The sequence below is a fragment of the Triturus cristatus genome, chromosome 4_1, assembly GCF_964204655.1.
Source record: "Triturus cristatus chromosome 4_1, aTriCri1.1, whole genome shotgun sequence".
NCBI classification, from domain to species: domain Eukaryota; kingdom Metazoa; phylum Chordata; class Amphibia; order Caudata; family Salamandridae; genus Triturus; species Triturus cristatus.
Window position 1 is genome coordinate 858,747,404 of NC_140585.1, and position 22,139 is coordinate 858,769,542.

At 48.0% G+C, this 22,139-nt stretch overlaps 1 protein-coding gene across 2 annotated transcripts in view; it reads left to right on the top strand.

The window, feature by feature from the left end:
- ANKRD16 (ankyrin repeat domain 16) overlaps window positions 1-5,483 on the top strand; it is a 213,727-nt gene extending 208,244 nt beyond the window's left edge. For both annotated transcript variants that reach the window (XM_085653567.1, XM_085653568.1), the window contains one exon: window positions 4,364-5,483. The gene's annotated coding sequence lies outside the window, so the exon portion shown is untranslated. The remainder of the gene's footprint in view (window positions 1-4,363) is intronic.
- The last annotated feature ends 16,656 nt before the right edge of the window (window positions 5,484-22,139 follow it).

The window sequence follows — 22,139 nt, forward strand, 5'->3', positions numbered from 1 at the left end:
AAAAAAACAACTAATAACCTACATAGACACTCATGTAGCTACTCACCAACCCATGCAGCCACTTATACACAAAGCGAGAGACTGATACAGATATTTATATATTTAAACATTACTCACTAACCCATGTATTCACTAAGATGCACTTAATCAGTCAGTTATACAATCAATTTAAAAAACAAAAATCATCCATTTAGACACTTATATACCCATTTATTCTTCCATCGACCTTGAGATATACATATATAAAACATATTTAATTTTCAGAAAAACACACATTCACTGGATGATGTCATCAGTGATGTCATCAGTGACGTCATTTGAGATGTCATCAGTGATGTCATGAGTGATGTCACTGACCATGTCATGAGTAATGTAATTTGTGACGTCAGCAGCAGTGGATTGCGGGCGCGCGAGTTATAGTTAGCTGAACTAACTGTAACGGGGGAATTTCAATGGTTTTGTACGAGTGAAATGTCCAACTAACTATAACGCCCCTGAAACCTATGTTTTTTTACAGTGAATTTCTAAGGTTTTTTAAATGCTAATTTCTAACTATAACGTGTCTGAAACCTATGGTTTTTTCAGTGAATATATATATATATATTTTTTTTTTAAATAATTTTTTTATATATTAACAGAAAAAAACAGGTTACAGGAACGTTATAGTTAGGCTGACATTTCACGTGTACAAAACCTTTGAAACTCAGTCGTCCTAGTTGGCTGAGCTAACTATTATTCGCGCCCCCATAATGCACTGCTGATGATGTCACAAATTACATTACTCATGACTTGGACCGCTGTGTAGGACTTACAGGAGGTACCAGGAGGGCCTCTTGGCCCCCAAGGTCTCTCTGGAGTAAAGTGGACTTCATCCCCCAACCAGTAAGGCGCCAGGAGGTGCGTTTGCAGAGTGGTGGAGAAAGGGTATGTGGCCTCCGAAGATCTCATAGCAATTCCACTGTGTGGGACTTACTGGAGGTAACAAGAGAGATAGTTGGCCCCAAGGACGTCTTGTGGGCCATCTACCCCTTCTTTTACCTCCAGTAAGTCCCACACAGTAGGATTGCTGAAATTTGATACCAGGCCACGCCCTCTTTCTCCACCCGTCTGCAAATGCGCCTCCTGGCGCGCACTTTGTTGGGGGATGAAGTCCCCTTCACTGCTGGGGGTCCTTAGGGGCCAACTAGCCTACCTGTTACCTCCAGTAACCCCACACAGTGGGATTGCTGAGAGGTGATCGCAGGCCACACACCCTTTCTCCACAGGTGGGCTAGTTGGCCCCTAAGGACCCTCAGCAGCGAAGGGGACTTCATCCCACAACCAAGAGAGCTTCAGGAAGCGCGTTTGTAGATTAGTGCAGAGAGGGGGCAGGGCCTCTGGTGAGCTGCCAGCTTCGTTTTTTACATTTTATTTTAGGAAGGGGGGCTGTGTGGTTCCCAGGGCCATTCACAGCTCCAGGAGGTGGGGCCGCGCGGCCCTCCCACAATTTTGAAAGTAGCCCCAGGGAGGTGGAGGTCCCCGGGGCTGTGGGGGGGCAGGACCCCCTCGCAAAATTATCATATAGCCCCATGGAGGTGGCAGTCCCCAGGGCTGCATGGGGGGGCAGGAGTCCCCCCGCATTTACCATAGCCCGAGCGGGGAGGTGGCGGTCCCCGGGTCTTCATGGGGGTGCAGAAGCCCCCACGCATTTTTTTATCACTATAGCCCCGGGGAGGTGGCTGTCTCTGGGGCTATGGGGGGCCTCTTAGCCCCCCTCCTACATTCAGTGAATAAGCCACGGCAAGGTGGCAGTCCCCGGGGCTGTCATGTGTTTCTACCTTGGCCCCTTATCGTGTTTTTTCATGTTTTTTTTACCTTTTTACCTTTTTTCTTGTGACTGGTGGGAGGCAATCAGATTGCAGGCTAGAGATCGGGAGGGTTTGTGAATCCTCCGTGTATCCACTTGTATATCTGAGAAAAGTTTACATTTCTTAGGAACTACTGAACGGATTTACACCATTTAACAAAAAGTGTGCTTTCTGTACCAAGAGCTACCTTTTTGCCAAATTTGGTGTAATTCCGTTCAGCAGTTTGGACTGTAGCCATGTCTAAAGTTTCCTATGGAAATTAACATGGAGAAAACACCTTTTGGGACCCCCTTTTTCTCATCCCCCGCTTGACTAATCACCCAGAAAAGTTTAACACAGCAGCTATAGTGAGTGGGCCATTCATTTTGAAAATTTCGTGAAGATTCGTCAAATGGCACCAAAGTTATTGGCAAATCAAAAAAAACTTTTTGTCGGAAACTAGGTCCAAACTATAACTAGGTAATGTACTTTACTCCATTTCACCTACAGCTTCGAAACGCGTCAGGCAGCACAGGTGTTACGGCTGCAAAGGAGATCAGCATGCTGGCGTCTTACGTACCTTTTAATGAACTTAAACTTGAAGCTCCGTGTTTTTGTCAGAGTGCCTCTCATATGAAGGTCGAGCCGGAGCCTGGATATATATGTATGTATGTATATGTGTATGTATGTATGTGTGTGTACATATATATATATATATCATATTAAAAGAGTTTGCCTCATTGTGAGATGCACTCCCAGGAAGTAAGCAGACACAGGAGGATTTGTTTAAAAAACACACTGTCCAGCAGTTTAATACGACGCCTCTCGGGCTTGCGCCCTTCATCAAAGCCAACCGCAAACCAGGCCGACCAAACATTTCTGCCAGCATTTTCCCTCCATTTATACAAGTCATGCCCCAAGTGGGCCGGCAAATCTCCTTCCCTGCACAAAGCATGATGGAGCTGGTAGTTCCTTACCCCAGTGGGTCTGTTCTTAGCCATCACTAGTTTTCAAAGTTCTTTAATGGAGCTTTAAAACAAGGAAACACAGCTGCCCATTGCAGGACGCTCCTCCTGTTCCGCCCGCAGTCAATATGAAAACAGCGGCGGCCCCCCCCTTGGGATCTTGCGGTGGTGCTTCTCTCGACCTGGGTGGGCCGAAATACTGAATTGAAAGAGTTTGCCTCATTGTGAGATGCACTCCCAGGAAGTAAGCAGACACAGGAGCTGATTTGTTAAAAAAACACACTGTCCAGCAGTTTAATACGACGCGTTTCTGGCTTGCGCCCTTCATCAACGCCAACTGCAAACCAGGACGGCCAAACATTTCTGCCAGCATTTTCCCTCCATTTATACAAGTCACGCCCCAAGTGGGCCGGCAAATCTCCTTGCTTGCACAAAGCATGATGGGGCTGGTAGTTCCTTACTCCAGTGGGTCTGTTTGTAGCCATCACTAATTTTCAAAGTTCTTTAATGGTGCTTTAAAAGAAGGAAACACAGCTCCCCATTACAGGCCAGCAACCAACCTGGTACCTTCAATAACACTTATGTGCCTTGCTTCTCTCTATATGTGTGTACAAGATGGTGTCTAATAGTTCTGTTTGTTCTATATGCAAATAAGGGCTTATCCAATCGTATACCCTCTATTTCATTAAGAAGCGAACAATTTCTATTGATCAGATTTTTTTGTTGCTCATATTAGTCAAATTTGTTACACACGTTATCCTTTTATTCTCATCCATATTCCTCTGTTTCTCCTTTAAGATTGTCTGTTATAATATTTAGCTCTTTTATAAGCTCTTTTGAATAATTGCTTTGGGTACACTCCACATACGCCCACCTACTACACATAAACACAAGCCCTGCATGAAGTTCGGTACACACTAAAACACACACAGCAGAACAACACAATATGGAGATAAATACACACCCAATAAACACACAATGAAGCCAAGGATCAACCCGCCGACACACCCTAAGCTGTTGCCCTCCTCCATCTGCACTAACACACATCCAACACATTGTCCAGACCCTCTATTTTCGCTGTGGTAAAATGGCAAGAGCTCCTAGTGCTCTACATCATCTCTGTCTACACTGGCAAGCATGAGGATAAAAGTTAAAAGTTAAGCGGGGGAATGGGGAATAGGCAAAAGGAGAAGGTGGTCCTTCTGCTACTGGTATGTGTCTCTCAAACCTCCCATTGTGAGGTGATGTGAAAGCTAAGTGAATAACTAACAGTTTGTTTTGCAAGTATTAATCAATTCTACTGCTGCCAACCCTCACTAGCAGTACTGACTAGCATCTGAATCCCTTCTTCTTTCTCCGTGTGAATAACTTGTACTGCTTTTAAAAGTGTTTTATAGTTTCTTTGTCCCTAGACTGAAGTCCAAGTCTGAAATGTTGCCTTCAATTTATAGATCTTTACCCATTTTCAAGTTTCCATGACACCTGGTTGATTTTCTTTGGTGTTTTTACTGACATTGATGTAATTAATCCGCTAACATGATTTTCTCTCTTTACATATCTGTGGTACTCAAGCCGGGCTCCTGAATTATCACTGAAATTGGACAAAGTGATAAGGACCACATACGAAAACCTCCATGAGGCTCCAAGATTGAAGCTCTTGTCACAGTGGCCAACGGCTGTGGAGTGCCTACACAGTTACACCGTATGTGCACAGTCTTGTGTGACTATTGCAGGTGCAAGCTGCTGCAAAGACCGTCTAAGGGCTTCTGCTGGAGTTCATTGACCTTGAGGACTGCAGTTCATGGATTCTGTTTAAGCAGGCTGTTGATCTTGATGGTTGTGAGTAACAGGCTGCCCGTCCTAGATCCCGCAGAGGTCTTTTGTCCACCATTAGGCCACACCGGAGCACATCTGTTCTGAACGTGTTTTTGCCCTGCACCTACTCAAGGGTAAAGCACAGTGAAGGCCTGCACAGGGCATCTGCCAGTTACACAGCCCGAGGAAGCTTGTTGCATCCGACCAGGGTATGCTTTAAGATCCTTTTCCTAATGGAGGAATTTTTCACGGAGATAGTCAATTCCAAGTTAGTTCTGTTTTCTACATCTAACCACAATCACCTTCACAGGAAAATCACATCTTCCTTGTATGGAAGTCAAAAGAAGAGAGATCGAATGCCCGACATCCTGCCCTTGATCCATCTGGCGTCACTGATCCTGCATACCACGTTACTCCGACTTTCAGACCTTCAGCTCAACAACCTATGTTCAGAGCAGCCTGGTGCTAGCGGAAATGCTTTAAGGCTTCTGTGGCCACAAGCACGCCACACTAGACTTCAGTCCTTCCTGCCAGGCAAATATGCTGTCTTGCCTCCTGCTGATGTAGAACTAGATAACCATGCCACTGCCTCTCCAGAGACACAACCACTCTTTGGTGAATTCTGTCTGTGAATGTAAGGCTAGACTCTATGCAGGAGGAGAGTTGTAGATTGTCTATTTGTAAGGGTGTGAAATAATGCAATATGCACTGCAGAGAGAGAGACAGTGTTGCACACCCTTAGCCGATTTTCCAGTCAGCAAGTTTTTCAAACGTGGAACAACCTTCATCTTAGCAACTGTAACATTTGTAGGGCATGCCACACACCATGTCACTGGAACCCAAGAAGCATCATAAAAGAAATTAATAAAATACTGAAGTATGTATGGCATATTCATTTTTAGTATCCTACTCTTGTTACACAAGTTAGCAAGAAATACAAATGAGACTGCACTCTGGCCTGCATGCTGGCTCTGTTCTTGATACCATCATCTAGCACACGTAGGCAGTGTCAGAGGGGGACTCCGAGTAGACATTTTGTGGACTCTGGAGTACCTGACAAAACATACAATAGTCAGTACCACGACACACAAAAATAACTCCATATATCATAACACCTGATTACATACCATATGCGATACCCCATCCCTCATCTCGAAACACCAAACCACATCCCAAGCCACCAGAGGATACTACCACATCCCTCGAGACACCTTCCCTCTCTTGCTAAATATCACACTTAACACCCCTTCTACTACAATGCCCGTTGCTTCTCCGTTTTAGAGGTTGCTTGAGGCTGAATGCGCTGTCGCTTGTGAAACATTTAATTTGCTTACAGGGGGCTAAGAGCCTGTCCATTGCTTGCCATTGGTTGGCTTCATTGTCACTCTCATTTCCTTGCTCCTCTTTGGTCTGCGCTTGCTGGCTTCTCTTGCTCTTAGTGTGTGTGTCCCACCCCTAAACCGTGACCCAAGTACCTCTTCCTTGCCCATGTCCCTCCACTGCTCGTGCTTTTGGAGCTTCATTTTTCTTTTAGTTGCAGCACTCAATAAGAGTGCATATGTTTGCAGGTCGCCTTCCCACACCCATCCATGCATTGTTTTTTTGCATCCACGCCTCTGCATTGTTGTTGTTGCCCCGTCACTGTTACTTGCCCAGTCCTTCCTCCCTCCTGCATTGTGTTGCTTGCCTTTTCCCAACCAGTACCCCTTCCTACATTGTCCTGTTTGTCCTATTTGCCCCATCCCTTCCTATCCTACACCCCGCGTTGTGTTGCTTGCCCCTGTCCCTCCCACCGGAAACAAAATTGCTATGACTTGATCAGATCTGGCTGCGTCATAGCACCTTTTCTTTTCACCTAACTTTAAGCCATGGCTAAAAGACATTAGCTTAAGCAAGAACCATTGGCTTTACTAGTACTTGTTTGAATGTCTGTCATGAGTGGCGTTAAACTTTTTTATACAGACTGGCTGGTATTGGAATAACGCCATTTGAACAGTAAACAAAAGTTTAGTTCTATTGTTGCTCTGTTTTGAGATGTTACTCTAGGAGGAGACAGCATTTACCAGAATGCTTAAAGGTATTTCTGAAGATAGTAAGATTTACCACATATTGTACAGAGAGTAGGTAGGTCCCCACTGCTTAACTACAGTACAGGCCTATTTAAGAGTAGATACACTATGCAGAGAGAAGAAAATAGTGGCTACAAGCACCAGAATGCCTAGTTGTTTTTGATCACTAAGATATTCCACTGCATGTTAAAGGGTATGACTTCAGTTACCAGAATGCTAGCTGCATCCTCTTTAAGAGGTAGGGTGGTCTGGATGGAGAAGCATGGTGTGGCTATGAACACCAGAATGCTCAGTACCAAAGTTGTTTATGGAAGTAAATCAATGGCGAAAACAGAAAACCCTTTGTTACTTAGAGGAGAAGGATCCCCTTCAGTTGAGACCTCTAGATGGAGCAGAGGTAAGACATAAAGAAGGTAACACTTCCTGCACATAATCGACATGTTGAGCTGTTTGCTGAAAGTCATGCAGGTATCTCAAGCACGTTATTATTAAATCTCTTGTGAAAGTTGTTCATAGTCTGCAGATTTATGTATATACACACATTGGTTATCAGTTGACTCCATGCCACAGAGACTCAACTCTTTCAGTCCTACGTTTTTTCTCACAGAACAGACACTTCTGTCCAAATGAAGTTGGGTAAGACCACAACTCTCATAAACATAATGCTCCAATTTTTTTAATGCAAGTGCATGGCTGGAACTGAGGTTTTCCGATGTCATGGAGTATTCTCTGACTGGACTGCCCCTGTGCAGGTGGGTGCAAGTCTATGCTTCACTTAATGCACATGGTCAATTCAAACATTGAGTACAAGATGGCTACTAGAACCCCATAACCAGTTCCCTCCCTTACACATCCACCAGGGTAAAAACCTCTTTCTGCATTCCGCACCATATGTTTATAGATTGTCTCTTGTCCAATGATCAGCTCTCCTAATGCATTGAAGGCTGCTGCTCAAACTTACTGTCTGCCCATAAGAAATATGATCGGTACGATGTGGAATTGGGGGTCAAGAAAAAACTTAAGGAAGATGGCCGCTTAGGGAGAGAGCTCCGCCGGGGCCACGACAGGAGCCCTAACTATCCTTCACTTCTCTGACATTTGCGGCGCTGCTGCGATTTGCAGTGCCAGCGGAAAACCCACTGCACCGAACGACGGAGAAAATTCAGAAAAAAATGCCCCAGAACTGCATTTGGAACTAACTGCGGTGCTGGGAGCAAAGAACGTACGGAGGCCTGGCTGGAATGGGCGGTGCTCGAGTAGCACATCGCCGACTCGACCTGCCGTGAGCGGAGGTGTTGCCGCTGAGTGGAGCCCGTGAGCGTGCGGGCAGGGCCCTGACAATCCGCTACTGAGTGCTGATTCCACCCGGAATGACCTCAGGGGCCGAGTGGCATCGCCGGGCCACAGAATTGTGGTAAGATCGGCAGACGCAGCGGCGCATAGAGAGTGCCCTGATCGAGCGGGCGGACTGGGGGCCCTCCCTGTATGGTCTCATAATAGTTGAGCGGCCTCAGATGCAGGCTCAGCGCACACCTGCACCGGCGTAAGAGATAAGGGGCTCCCCTTGCTGACGGAGGCCCACATTGACACTCACTGGGCCAGGTACTGGGGGGGGGGGGGCCTTGCGCCGGGCGGCCGCTCGTTCGGAGCAAGCCTGAGGGGTGGGTGCCCGTTTGAGAGACCCGCAGTGCCGCGAGCGATCAGCAAAGAAGCTGAAGAACGGCAGTTTCCCTCACCAGAGCACTCCGCCCCGATTGAGAAAGACTTTGCCCCTCAAGAGTGGACGACGATCCAGCTATGGCAGAAGCACCAGAGGTGAATGGCTAAAATCAGGTGCAGCGTTTCCTGATATCGCAACGGAGTCGGCACCGTGGCCCTGAACCCGAGTTAACGGGGGTGTCGGCTGGGGCGGGAGCCCTTCCTTGGTTGCCCCCTGAAGAGGCAGTGCAGAGACTGCTGCTATGTACAAGACGAGGCTGGGTCAGTGGGGGGACAAAATCTAGAAACTCGTGGTGAAGCTGGGTGGAATCAGCGACCGATCCCCTTAGGGCCAGGTTGTGAACGTCGAGGTGTGGGTGGCGCAGCATAGTATCTGTTAGGCCAGCTGCGCCACACCACACGCCTGAACGGTACCCTGAAGGCCTCTTTGGAGGACTGTGACGGTGGAAGAGATCTATCCGCCGGGTGTGACTGCGCAAAACCGTGCCGAAGAACAACATACCGCCAGCTCCAGAAGCGCCGACCCGATCCCAGGTGGGGCGTGGTTGGCCCGACAACACATCCCGGCGCCCAAACACAGAAAAGGCACATCACTCACTGAAAGAGAGGGCCAAGCTGCATACAAGGTTCCTGGGCGGTTCCAGAGCTGGACCAGCTTCAAGGGGCACAGATACCCTCAGAACTAACGCATCGGAGGGAGCACGGGGCTGCGATTACCCCACTGACAATGGGGTCGATTAGCAGATGAAAGGCCGCCCTGGTTACTGGAACTGCCAAGGGACTAAACTGTGCCAAATAAGCAACGGGGACCAACACAAAATGAAACTGAAAGGGGGCACATCGGTGCAGTCTAATAAGCTAGACAAATACGCAGTCCCAAAACAGTCAATGATAGAAGACAGGGCCTCAGGCGGACAAACTGACAATCCGAAACCATCACTCAGCTCAATCATGGCAGCCATCCAGGTTCTGAGAACAATACTTGAAACAAAAATCATCAAAGTCTCGATTGAAATGAAACTGCTCAGAGCGGACATGAATAAGACATCAGAACATGTAACAAAGACGAAGGTGAATATCACTGAGCTACAAAAACACCACACGCAAACTGGAAGGTGGCCCTGAAGCTGGAGGATCAGGAGAGACGGGCCCGCCGCAACAACATCCGAGTGGTGGGGCTTCCGGAGGGGGCGGAGTGACCTAGTGTGGACCTCTTCCTTGAAGATCTAATACAGAACCACCTTAAACATAAGCGACTCTCCACCCTCTTCACAGTGGAGAGAGCGCACAGAGCCCCGGTCCCTCTGCCGAAACCAGGAGCCACCCCTAGGATGATCATAGCCAAGATCCTTAACTATAGGGACCGCGACGCTATACTACAGGCTGCTTGGCTCCATAGAGATCTCCAGTACGATAACACTACCATGAGGTTTTTCCTGGACTTTACTCCTAAGATGCAGCAGGAGCGGCGCTCCTTTGACGGTGTGAAACGAGCACTAAGAGACAAGGGCATCAAATACATGATGTTCTTCCCAGCAAAGCTCAGAATTATTGCTAATGAGAAATCCTGGTTTTTCACGACCCCGTCGGAAATGCAGACATGGCTAGACGGAGGGAAAACATGGAAAGAAATATCACGAACTGGGGAAGGCTGGAGAGATATCCGTGAACGCACGCCGGGCTCCTTGGGTGGACGTGAGGAACCAGACAAGCGAAACAAGCAATCCTGGCAATCAAGATCTATGAGTCCAGCGACCCTAGAGGCCAACGGAGACTGAACTCACCTCCTCTGATACCGGATTCAAAGACTCGTTGCAAACACTAATGTATAACGTTTGACTTTGTGACAGGGGATGGCACACTTGCAGAGGGTTGGCACTGTAGGCCTGATAGCACACAGCAAGGATACTCTCCTGAACTGGGCTGGTGTTGAGCCCCCGGGTGCCTCAGGAGGGCGTCATCAGACAGCCCCCACAACAGTTGATTGATTCATTGGGTGACAGGCGCTCTGCTAGTTTGGGATGTGGGTAGTTTTAAACCTACGCAGCAGGGTAGCAGGGAGTGGAGGAACAGTTTATGGGGTTTTTTCTTTGGTTGTTATAATAAGCCTTTTTTTGATTATTGTTTTCAACGACATAGTTCCGGGATTCAAGACACCTAGTCCTACACTGACACATGGGATTGGAGGGTGGTTGTGGGCGGGAAGGGTGGGGTGGAGAGGGTTTAAGACAGTTGTACACACCACAGATGCGGATGACCAGCAAAAGACGAGAACAGGATACAATTTACATCACATACAATGACTACGCAGTGGGACAAGAGCCTTAAGCTCCTAAGTTAAAACGTCAATGGGCTCGGGATAAAGTTAAACGCAGCGTTGTACTGCAATACATCAAACGACATTCCCCAGACGTGGTGCTACTTATGGAGTCTCTCCTGGTGGGAAATACATGCAAAGCACTGAATAGGTGGTGCTACAAATTAGTGGCACACTCCAGATTTACCTCAGGGTCTAGAGGGGTGGGTGTCATGCTCAAACACTGTTTCCCATTAACTATACAACACACTTGGTCAGACGACCGGGTCGCTTTTTAGGGATTTCGGGACAATGGGAGGGTCAGACTCTCACTATTATGACTGTATATGTTCCGCCTGGCCTGCAGGGCTCTACATTTAACGACCTGGGTGCTGTTATGCTGTCCTTCCCAGAGGGCCACAAGATTGTGGGAGGGGACTTCAACTCGGTAGCGTCGGGACCCCTGGATCTCTTTCCACCCCGGGATATTGGCGCCACAAGTAGATGGGTCCCAGACTTCCTGGATGCCCTAGGGCTAATGGATGTCTGGAGGACATACCACCCGGACAGAACCCAATACACTTTCCATTCAGGGGCACACAACAGCATGTCTAGAATAGACTATCTACTGGTGCCAGCGTCTCAGATCGCCAACATACGAGACATAAAACACATGGCTAGAGGGATATCAGATCACTCGCCGGTCTGGGCCCAAATGGTTCTGGGTGAACGGAGGGTAGGAAGTATCGCACCCATCAACCCGTGGTATCTCCGAAACCCCAAAGTAAAGAAAGAGCTCCTATGGGCACTTTGCCACTATTTTCAAGAACATTAGGGGTCGATTGGGTCATCCCAGACCCTGTAGGAGGCATTTTAAAGAGTGATAAGGGGACAGGCTCTATTGTTAATAGCTGGGGTACGCAAGGAGAAGTATAAAGACATGACAAACCTTGAAAATTATATACTTCACCTCGAAGATGAGATTGGGAAAGACTATTTGCACGAGAAACTCCATACTTTGAAACTTAAAAGAGACGAGTATAAAGCCATTGCAACAGACATGGCTAAAACACTAGGCAGGGACAGGGATGGAAGACTCTACGATCAGGGGGACAATGCAGGGAAATTGATTGCCTTGCTGGACAAGAAGGAGAGGGTGAGTAGATTGGTACCTGAATTGATAAATGATGAGGGAGAAACAATAACAGCACTTCAGTCCATTGTTAATATGTTTGCTGATTATTATGAGGGGGTATACTGAAGAAGTTCAGACCTGCGGGAAGAAGTCTCACGAGCTCTATTGTCAGACATTAACCTGCCTGTTCTATCGAATTAGGAAAGAAACACATTAGATAGTGCCCTCACCAATGATGAAATCGCACAGGCAATAAGAATGCTTCAATCGGACAAAGCTTTGGGCCCCAATGGCCTCCCCATCGAGCTATACAAACTTAAACCTGACGCGATAGTCCCGTAACTAAGGGCCATGTTTGAGGAGAGGAAGGAGAAGGGTCAACTCCCACAGGACCAGAGGGTGGCGACACTGGTCACTATCTACAAAGAAGGGAAACCGAAGAGAGAATGCTCCTCCTACAGGCCCATCCCCCTCCTGAATGCGGCACCCAAAATACTTGCGAAATTGCTGGCTGGGCTGTTTAGTCCAGGAATTTGCAAACTGGTACACCCCAACCAATCAGGCTTTATGCCACACCGTACTACTGCACTAAATCTGTGAAAGCGCATTGCGTACTGGGAAGACTGGATATTATCCAGGAAGATGCAGTAGTGATCTCGCTGGACGCCAAAATGGCATTCGATACCATTGAATGGCCATATCTCTTTTCAGTCCTAGTCAAAATGGGATTCGGACCAGGCTTCATCGGGTGGGTGCGGCTTCTTTATTCCGACCCACTGGCACAGGTCGTGGTCGATAACAAAAAATCTGAGGGGGGAACATGGCGGCCAGTGGATAGTAGATCGCGAAGGCTCCGGAGGTTCAGGGCGGTTTTTGCCGTGGAATACATATAACGCTCGATCAAACCCACTAAAACTACTAAACTAATGGTGCTTAAAATCATAACTACATAGTTTATAGCTAATACTAAACTTTTGGTAGCTTTAGAGAGAAGAAAAGAGTGATTCTTACCAGTGGACGCTGCAACGGTGAAAAAACAGATGCGGTGAAACGCCGGAGATGAGGAGGACTCAAGCTGTTTTTTGCTACGGATTGGCGCCGGCTTTACGGCGGGTCTCCCGGCGGGTTTATCTGGCTTTGCGGTAGAGGTGGCGGAGTTAATTGCTCCCGAGGCGGCAGCAGCCGCGGACGAGCAGCTCTGTGAGGATCAGGAGGCGCAGGTTGCGCTGTGGTCGCGGGCGGCCCATGAGTTGCGTCGCGGGCGGAGAGCAGCAGCAAGATTTCCGCTCCATAGCGGCAGGGGCTGGGGCAGTACAAGTGACAAACTCAAGCTCCCACAATCCAGCAGAATTGTACGGAGAACGGAGGGAGCAAGTGGAGGTCAAGCAGAGCCACCAGAAGGAACGGAATCAGAGCTGCAACATACAGTAAGTTCTGCCCGGGCGCATCAGGTACATCTGGATGGGAGAGATTTGTCAGAAGGGGGTCTGTAATTAAAACTTGCAGCAAGGGGGAAATAGCAGGCACCAGGGCACTATCACGATATGCTTTAAGAAGCATAGGCAGTAAACTATCTTCTGATATACCTGATCATCCGGAGACAACTAACCTGGATGTTTTAGGTCATAATAACATCACTCGGTGCGAGACCCCGGCTAGCAGGAACCATATAAAGCCAGTAAAATCCAAGAGTAAGAAAAAAAAAATCAAACGCTTCTATAAAATCAACAAAAGACTAAACTCACGCCCTCATTAAGAAATTACTTTAAAGTAGTGCCCAGCACACTGATATTGAAGCCAGTAGACTGCATGCCTAGCAACCAAGAGAGCAGCCCAGGGGAGTCATTTCAATACCCTGAAGCTATACTAAGTTCTAACAGGTCCAACCACTCGTAGGAAAGTCAAAATAAGGAGGGTTAGAAGGATTTATGATGCCAGATGAAGGGGACAAAATACCTAACTTGGTTACCCAGACCATAGACGGAAGTTCCCCAAAAGCAACCCAAATAAGCTAGACTCACTGGCAGCTAGAGCCACAGCCTTAGAATCTACAGTGGCGGAGCTGACAGCGAAATCTGAGGAAAATATAAAAGAACTCACCAGAATAAAAGAACGAGAAATTGGCCTTCAGGAGAAACTAGAATCTATTGAGAACTCTCAGAGAAGGAACAATCTCCGGTTGCTTAAAGTGCCTGAGGGAGCAGAGGGTAATAACCTCAAAGAGTTTGTGGTAAAACTGATTAAACAATGTGCCCAAATCGATTGTTCAGAGCAAGCCCTCTTGGCTGATATCCAGAGGGTGCACAGAGATCCGTTTAGATTAAGCCCAAACAAGACCAGACTTAGAAAAATCTTGGTTCACTCTTTAACCTACAACCTAAAAGTTGAAATACTGAATAAAGCTCTTAAAATGAATGCACTATGTGCGGAACGAGTAACTTTTCAAATTCGGTCTGATGTCTCATCTATAACAGCCTCTAAACATTGGGATTTGGGAAAGTTACTAGACCCCTTTAGGCAGCTAAGTTAACGGCACAGCTCAAATTTCCCACCACATTAAAAGTGATGTTCAACAATAAAATGCAGGTATTTAGGCGGGTGGAAGAGGCGAAAGATGTCCTCCTGGATTAAGAATACTCCTCTGATATTTTTAGACTGGGTAAATTCTATCAAGTATACAATGAAATTGGATAGGGCCATTTGGAAAGAGAATAGTAAGAGAAAGAAAGATTTTTGGCTGCCTTGTACGGGTTGGCTTGATAATCTTTGACACCAGGGACACACCAGTCCAATGATTATGCCATTACATAGAGATACTTCACCACTCGGCAGGGACGTTTCTACCATTAGGCAGGACTAGGCGGCCGCCTAGGGCGGCAAAAGGTGAAGGGCGGCAAAATAACCTAGAAAGGGCCCTGCGTGAGGTGCAGAAGAGGGCAGGGGTCGTTAAGCCCCTCTCTCAAGGTGCAGAGATCCCCAGCACTGCCAAGGGAGTGTACATGTGAGGTGCGGTAAGGGGCTCACCAATTACGCCGCTATCAGAGCGCAGGGACCCTCAGACCGGCCAGGGTGGCAAAATACTTGGCAGAGGTCTTCTTCCGGTCAGGCTCCTCGCGCTCATCCCGAGGTCCCTCTTTTGTCTCAGTTATTCGCATTCATTATCAAAAGGCGCCGGAAACAAATGTGTCTGAAATCCGGCGGCAAAAGTGAGTCGGTGGCCGAGAGAGGTGCCACACATCAGGCTGGGGACGGACGGGGATGAAAGAGCTCTGTGCCACCCTGGAGCTGCGTGGCGTCAGCCATTCAGTGCGCCAAGAATATTATTATGCCAGTGGATCAGGAGTGAGGAGCCAGGTGCTTGCTACTGGTGTTTTCTGGTTTCGTGGCCAAGTATTGTAGTTTTTGCATTAGGTGGAGATTGTTCGTGCTATGATTAAAGTAAAGTAACTTTTATTTTATAGCATTGTTCTAGGTAGCACACAAAATTACCAACTGTAATTTCCACGTATAATATGATGGAGCAACAGTGTAAAGACACCTTCAGAGAGATATACACATAAAACATGGTAATTGCAATAATAATTTTTAAATAATAACGTGTTATGATACTTTTATCATAATATTAATTACAAATGAATGCAAAAAGTGTACAAACACGTTTTGTTAATTCATTAAAAAAAACAGTCTAATAACACTTTATCTAAATATGTTTGGCATCAGTGCGGGTTTAATGTGCTGAAAAGTTTGATATCAAACTTCTTAGTCTTCAGTGTTGCCATTATGGTGCTGTGGAGTTCGTGTTTGACAAGCTCCCAGCACCATATACTCTTAAATGGCAGCACTGCATTTACAGTGCCCAGGAATGGACCTGGGTACAGTAGGGGCACAGGGCTCATGCTCCTGTGCCCACACCACTGGCATAGGGCACCCAGCTAGAGGGGTGGCTGATGTATGCCAGGGCAGTGTAGGTTGCGGGCATGGCACACAGGGATGTGTGCCATGTCGATTTTGTGTTTTGTCTTGTACCCGGACACCCAGCCTGCAAGGGCAGTGTGTTTGTGTTAGGGTACAGGGCCTCTAAGGGTGGCACAATAAGTGCTGCAGCCCTTAGATGCCTTCCCTGGTCACAAGGCCCTGGGTATCTAGGGTACCATTTACATGGGGCTGACATGTGGCCAAGGTTTGCCAATTTGGGTTTTAGGTTTTAGGGACGGAACATAGGCCCTGGGCACCTGATTGGCAGGAGCCCAGGGCACACTCAGTCAAAGCACAGTCAGCAATTCAGCACAAAGTGGGGGCATACCATGCAAGAAAGATGGCACTTTCTCACACAGAGCGCTAAATTGTATTAAATAAGCAAAGCGCAGCACCCTAGACAGCCTCGCATCAAGAATTTGGGTCCCTTGATGCGGAGCAGAGCGGCCAAAGTGTGCGAACTACCCACCGATACGGGGACACGCCCGAGACTAACATGGCGGCTGGAAAGAAGTCCCTGGTGCCGAACGCGGATAGCAGCACAGCATAGCAAGGAGGAGAATAACGGTAGCCGGTGAGGTGGGACGAAGGAGGCCAACTCTCAGCAGACATCCGAAACAGGGACCCCTTTGGCAAGATCGCACGGACCCCTACTGTACAGGAGACTGTGCACACAACAGGTACGAGGGCGAGCTACAGCTACATATGCAGTCCCATGCTGTAGGGAGGAGAGATTGAACCGAGAGGCACGAAGTGGAAACAGAGAGCGCGCTCTGGCTGAAACTCACTTCAAGCATCAAGAGTTGCAAAGCCCTCGCATTGTTAACAAAGGTGGTGCAGGGAGCACAGAGGGAAGGGAAGATCTCACGTCCAGCTGCACATGAGAGAGCCAGCACAAGCCTAAGGTGCGTGAGGAGAACACATGCTGGCCGAACCCGCAGCTATCCAGCACAGGGGGTGACACAGTGAACAGGAGTGTAATAACGCCTAAGACAGTAGACAACAGTAAGTCAGAACACAGGGGCACAATACAGTCTAAAGCAGCTTGTGGTGTGGAACACCACGGACCACATGCTACTGCAAACATCCACACACAAGCCTCAAAGAGCATCAAGGCCATAGAGAAAGCGCAGTGGACCCAGTTACGCAACGTTCATTGAGGGACCATGAAGTATGTGAGGCACAAAGCAACCGATAAAGGAGACGCCTGTGAAAAGTAGAAAAAGGAAGAGAGTGTGCACCTCACCCCACATAATCTGTGGACACATTGGAGAGAAATGAGTGCAAGGGCTTAGCGGTAGCCCTGCTGACTGGTTGCTGGAGGGGAGAGGGGACAAGACCTCAAGTCCCAGCCTCCTGTGGGGCCATAGCCGCGTTCGTCATCTTCTAGCGCCTGGAGGTGCTATAAATCCTTCTGTGGACACCCGCAGCATGGGAAGCCCTGCTGACTGGTTGCTGGAGGGGAGAGGCGACGGGATAGGACCTCAAGTCCCGGCCTCCCGTGCGGCCGTAGCCCCGTTCGTCATCTTCTAACGCCTGGAGGCGCTATAAATCCTTCTGTGGACACCTACAGCGCGGGAAGCCCTGCTGACTGGTTGCTGGTGGGGAGAGAGGACAGGACCTCAAGTCTCAGCCCCCATGTGGCCGTAGCTGCGTTCGTCATCTTCTAGCACCTGGAGGTGCTATAAATCCTTTTGTGGACACCCGCAGCACGAGACGCGTGCGGGCATGCCCGGGACGCGCCCGGGCACAGCCCGGGCCAAGGGCGGGCCCATCTGCACCTGTCAGCAACCGACGGAGACCGGGCCGGGCCAGCCCTCGTTCGTTGAGAAGCCATCATGCGTAAGAGAAAAGTCCCATGTACCTCAGACACTGTCAAATCTAAGGCAAAGATACCATGCAATTGCGCCTCCATTAGCTCCTATTTTACTACAGCTGTAGGAGCCATAACCACCGAGATCCATAATGTGGAGGCCCAGTTGGGTTTGGGGTTGGGAACTGACGAATTGGAGGTAACTGCGACTGATAATGCTCCATGTGTTATTCGGTCACCCTTAAACCTAGAGCCTGACTTTAGTCTTACCTCAAAAGTGGCGGTCAGTAATATTATTCGGGATAATGAAATTCCATCAACTTCACGTCCAGGGTACACATGGAGGGCAAGGGGAGTCCAGAAATGACAAGAACTAAGGTCTCGTCTGCGGTCGTTGGTAAAAAAAGGAGGAAAAAATGCCTCAAAGGACCTATTAATATGGAAGGGGGGTGACGACCACCGGACTGCAGTGGAGCCACAAACTTCTAACTCCAATACAGCAATTGTGGACTCAGTTTTTTTTTGTTACATATTGACACTCTTGTTGGGTCGCTCAAGGAGGACCTATTTAATTACGTTAAATCTGGAATAGATTGTGTGATGGAAAGGTTATCCAGAATAGAGACCAAATTGGGGGATTTTAGGGATGCCAATATTGGGGGTAGGAGGCAGGACAAAAATGACACAGGTAACATACCCAATGGACCCGACATGGTTGATAATGGCATAAGTCCTCAAAACATCCATAAGATGACATCTGAAGAGGGAAGGTCACCCACCATAATACTCCCGGGGCCCATGAAATCCATTGAGGCAACTAAAGGGCTTAGGGGTGGTACCGGTGAATGGGGTCGTGACTGCAACCCACTGGAGGACTAAAACTCCATGTCTGACAGGGCCTAACATAATAGCCATAGGAGAGCTTGCTAAGCAAGGAAGGCTGCATTTGCCACCAGAGGCTACCCCACTGGTAGCGGTCTGGATAGGGGTGCCCCCTCTCAAAAGAAACAGTAATGAGACAACCGAGGAACTCATTTGCAAGGTTAAGCTCTGGTGTAATAAATTCTCTGAGGGGGGGTCTAGAGCATACCCACATGTCATAATGGCCAGACGGGTGGGATGGGTAGGAAGCTGCCCTAAAACAGATGATGGTGACTGTATAGTCATTAATTCTGCGGCCAGGGAGGTATCACAGTTTTGCCCTTGTTTTTTTTTTATCTTCCAGACATGGGTGATTGGGGCAGAGATCGTAAGGGACCACAAAGACACTCAGCAGGAGAATGGTCTCACAAGCCTACTGCCAGAACTATGTATAACGCTGGCCAACCCTTCCTTGTAAATACCATCAACCCACTCCAATGTTATTCAAACCTCACTGCTGCAGCAGAAGAAAGGGCCAAAGAGAGCAGGTTTGAAACTGCAAATGGATTTACCCCATTTAGCCGGTTGGATAGCAATGATTGACTAGACTCTTGTTTCTCTATGAAAGGGCACATCAGAGATAGAGATAGTCATATGAACCCTATTACCAAACCCATATAAGGGGAGTAGGCTAACACAGGGGAGCAAGCCAAGATATTAAGATGGAATATAGCAGGACTTAAAAATAAGATAGATGATGAAAGGTGTAAAGGTTTTTTTAAAGAGTATGACGTGATTGGACTTTAAGAGTCCTGGGAAACTGAAAATAATTTCTGAATGGATGGTTACACAACCTATTTTGAGCCAGCAAGACCACCTGTAGCTGGGTGGGCAAAGGGGGGCTTAATAACCCTGATTTCCTTAAAGGTTACAGGTAACCACTGTAAATTGGACTCCGGCTCACCGAATTGTCTCGCAGTGCAGATTACGCCTATTAACGCACGTACAATTCTTATTGTTAACTTTTATAATTCATTTGACAGAACTGTCGTAAATGAACACCTGGTCAGTCTGAATCGTTTCCTTGAGTCTTATAATGGAAAGCAAACTAACACTTATTCTGTAATTGTTTTAGGGGATTTTAACGTAAATCAATGCCCATCGAACTGTCATGTCATTGACAGTTTAGGCCCTGGTTATTACATGGAGACACACTTCGAACACTCACTGCAAGGTGGATTCTTAGAGGGCACCCTAGCGGAATTTGGGCTATCATATCCTAATACTTCACATGAAAACGATGACATTCCTACATTTAAAGGAAGGGGAATGTATTCTACTATTGATTATATCTTTATTAATGCAGCCTTGACCCCCCATGTGATTGGATATACCACCACATGGTCACATTTTAGTGACCACAATCCGATACATATTACATTGGCGGGGGCATTAAGAACAATCCAAAATCAAATAGATGTGTCCTCACTCCTAACTTAAAAAATAAAGACCAAGCCTGTAGACTCAAGTGGTGCATGGTAGTGCCGGTGGATTTCCATGTGAACTTATTGAACACCATACGAATGGAGATTGATCTCTGTTTAGATGATAATATAAGTGACAAAGAGATCCTCATGGCGTATGCTAAAATATGTTATCAGGTAGCCTGTGATCTTAAACGCCCATTTAAGGAATTCCAGAATAAAGGGGAGAGGTGGTTTGACCATAATTATACAGTTGCCCACCAAAAGCTGTTGGTGGCTCTAAAACACAAACCACAAGATAACAATGTAATAGTAGCCCTCAGGAAAAAATATAAGTTGGCCATAAATACACGTAATGAGAGATTGAAATGAGGCGTGGAACGATCTCTTGTCCATCGACGTCATCAAAAATAGTGTTAAACTCTGGGAAATCGTTAACAAGCCATTTTTTCAGGAAACCACGGGTAGCTCTCCAGAATGCAAAATACCAGAGCAGGAATGGTTTAATCACTTTAAACTTATATATGGCGATCAGGAGACTCAAGGACCCTCAGATACACTGTTTGAGGCAGAGGTATACACCATGGTTTTTATAAAATCAGAAGGAAGAGGCCATAAATCAAATGACAAGCAATAAGGCCCTCGGACCAGATGGTGTCCCAGCCGATCTTTTTAAATCTAATGTGACGCTATGGTCAAAACTTCTGGCTCATGTTTTTAATATGGCCTATAAATTCGGCCTGCCTAGATCATGGTCTGAGTCAGTCATTGTCCCAGTTTTTAGGTCTCGCCCAGGCAGCGCGCATGCGTTGCTCTAGGAGGGCCTTTATACAATCAAAAAATGGTATAAGGGAAATAATACAAAGATTATATTTTTTTAGTAGAGCACATTTAATTACTCCCTCTCTAATTATTACTCTAGAAGGATTCTATCAAAACATTTTTACACACTACATAAATAATGGCATCTGATCATGAAGAAATAACATTAATGTATACACAAGAAAATGTACATAGGGAGGAGCCTAGCGCGCATCCAAGATGGTCGCGTGAGCACAGGGCTCCCCGGACCCTTTCTGCTCCTCGGCATTTATCCTGAGAATATCCTGAAGTGGTTTATGGAATCTGGGAGATGAAGACCAGCTGACCACATATCTCTTTTCAAAAATCAAATCGGACCTGGGAATCCTGAGTTGTCGTCGTCGGAACTTTTGGGACCCACCCGACGGAGGTGACCGGGGTGAAGGTGACCCGTGGGGCCGGGCTGCAATTGAACAACAGCGGCTTCAGCGCGGTGCCAATTGCCGATCCACCACTTTCGGTTTCGGTTTTGGACTTCAGGAGACCAGCTGGCGGGTGTGCTCGGGGTGGCGAGGTGCTTCCTGGGCCTCTGCCCGAGGTTTTCTTCCACCTGCCACTAGAGTGCCTATCGCCTCGGACCCCCTATACCGACATTTTGGTGGTCTTCTTGCTGGTGCCCTTACACCTCTTGATTGGAGGACCCCTTGAGAGACCGTGTTCACATGGGGGGCAAAGGGGGTCCTGAGGGGCGCAAGACCAAGGCTTCTCTCCGCGGGGGAGCGGTCCAGAGCAACAACATGGACCGCTACACCCAGGGCAGGGGGTCCCCTGGCGCGGCTGGCCTCCCCCCGGATGCTGCAGAGGGAGGCACGACCGTCTCTACGGAACTTTCCCTGCAGGACATTATGGGCGCCATCGATGGTATCAGGGAAACCATCGCGACGCAATACGAGGCCCTGGCCCGTAAGATCGACACTGTCGCGATTGATGTCACCCTGATCCGGGCCGACCTCTCCAAAACTAACGAGAGGGTCCAGGCCCTCGATACACGGACCTCCACCCTTGGTGCGGAGGTGTCGGATCTGCGGGCCGCGCTTGGAGACATCAGAGTGGTCAATGATCATATGGCCCGGCGGCTCGAGGACTTCGAGGGACGGGCCCGACGCAACAACATCCGTGTCATAGGCGTACCGGAGTCCTCCGATAGCCGCCCGGTGGACCTCGTGGTCGAGGAACTTATCCTGCAACAGTTGTCCCCGGCTGGCCTAAGTAAGTTCTTCGCCGTGGAGCGGGCCCATCGAGTTCCGGGCGGCCGGCCGCGGCCGGGGGCCCCCCCGAGGCCTATCGTGGCCAAACTGTTCCACTACAGGGACCGCGACG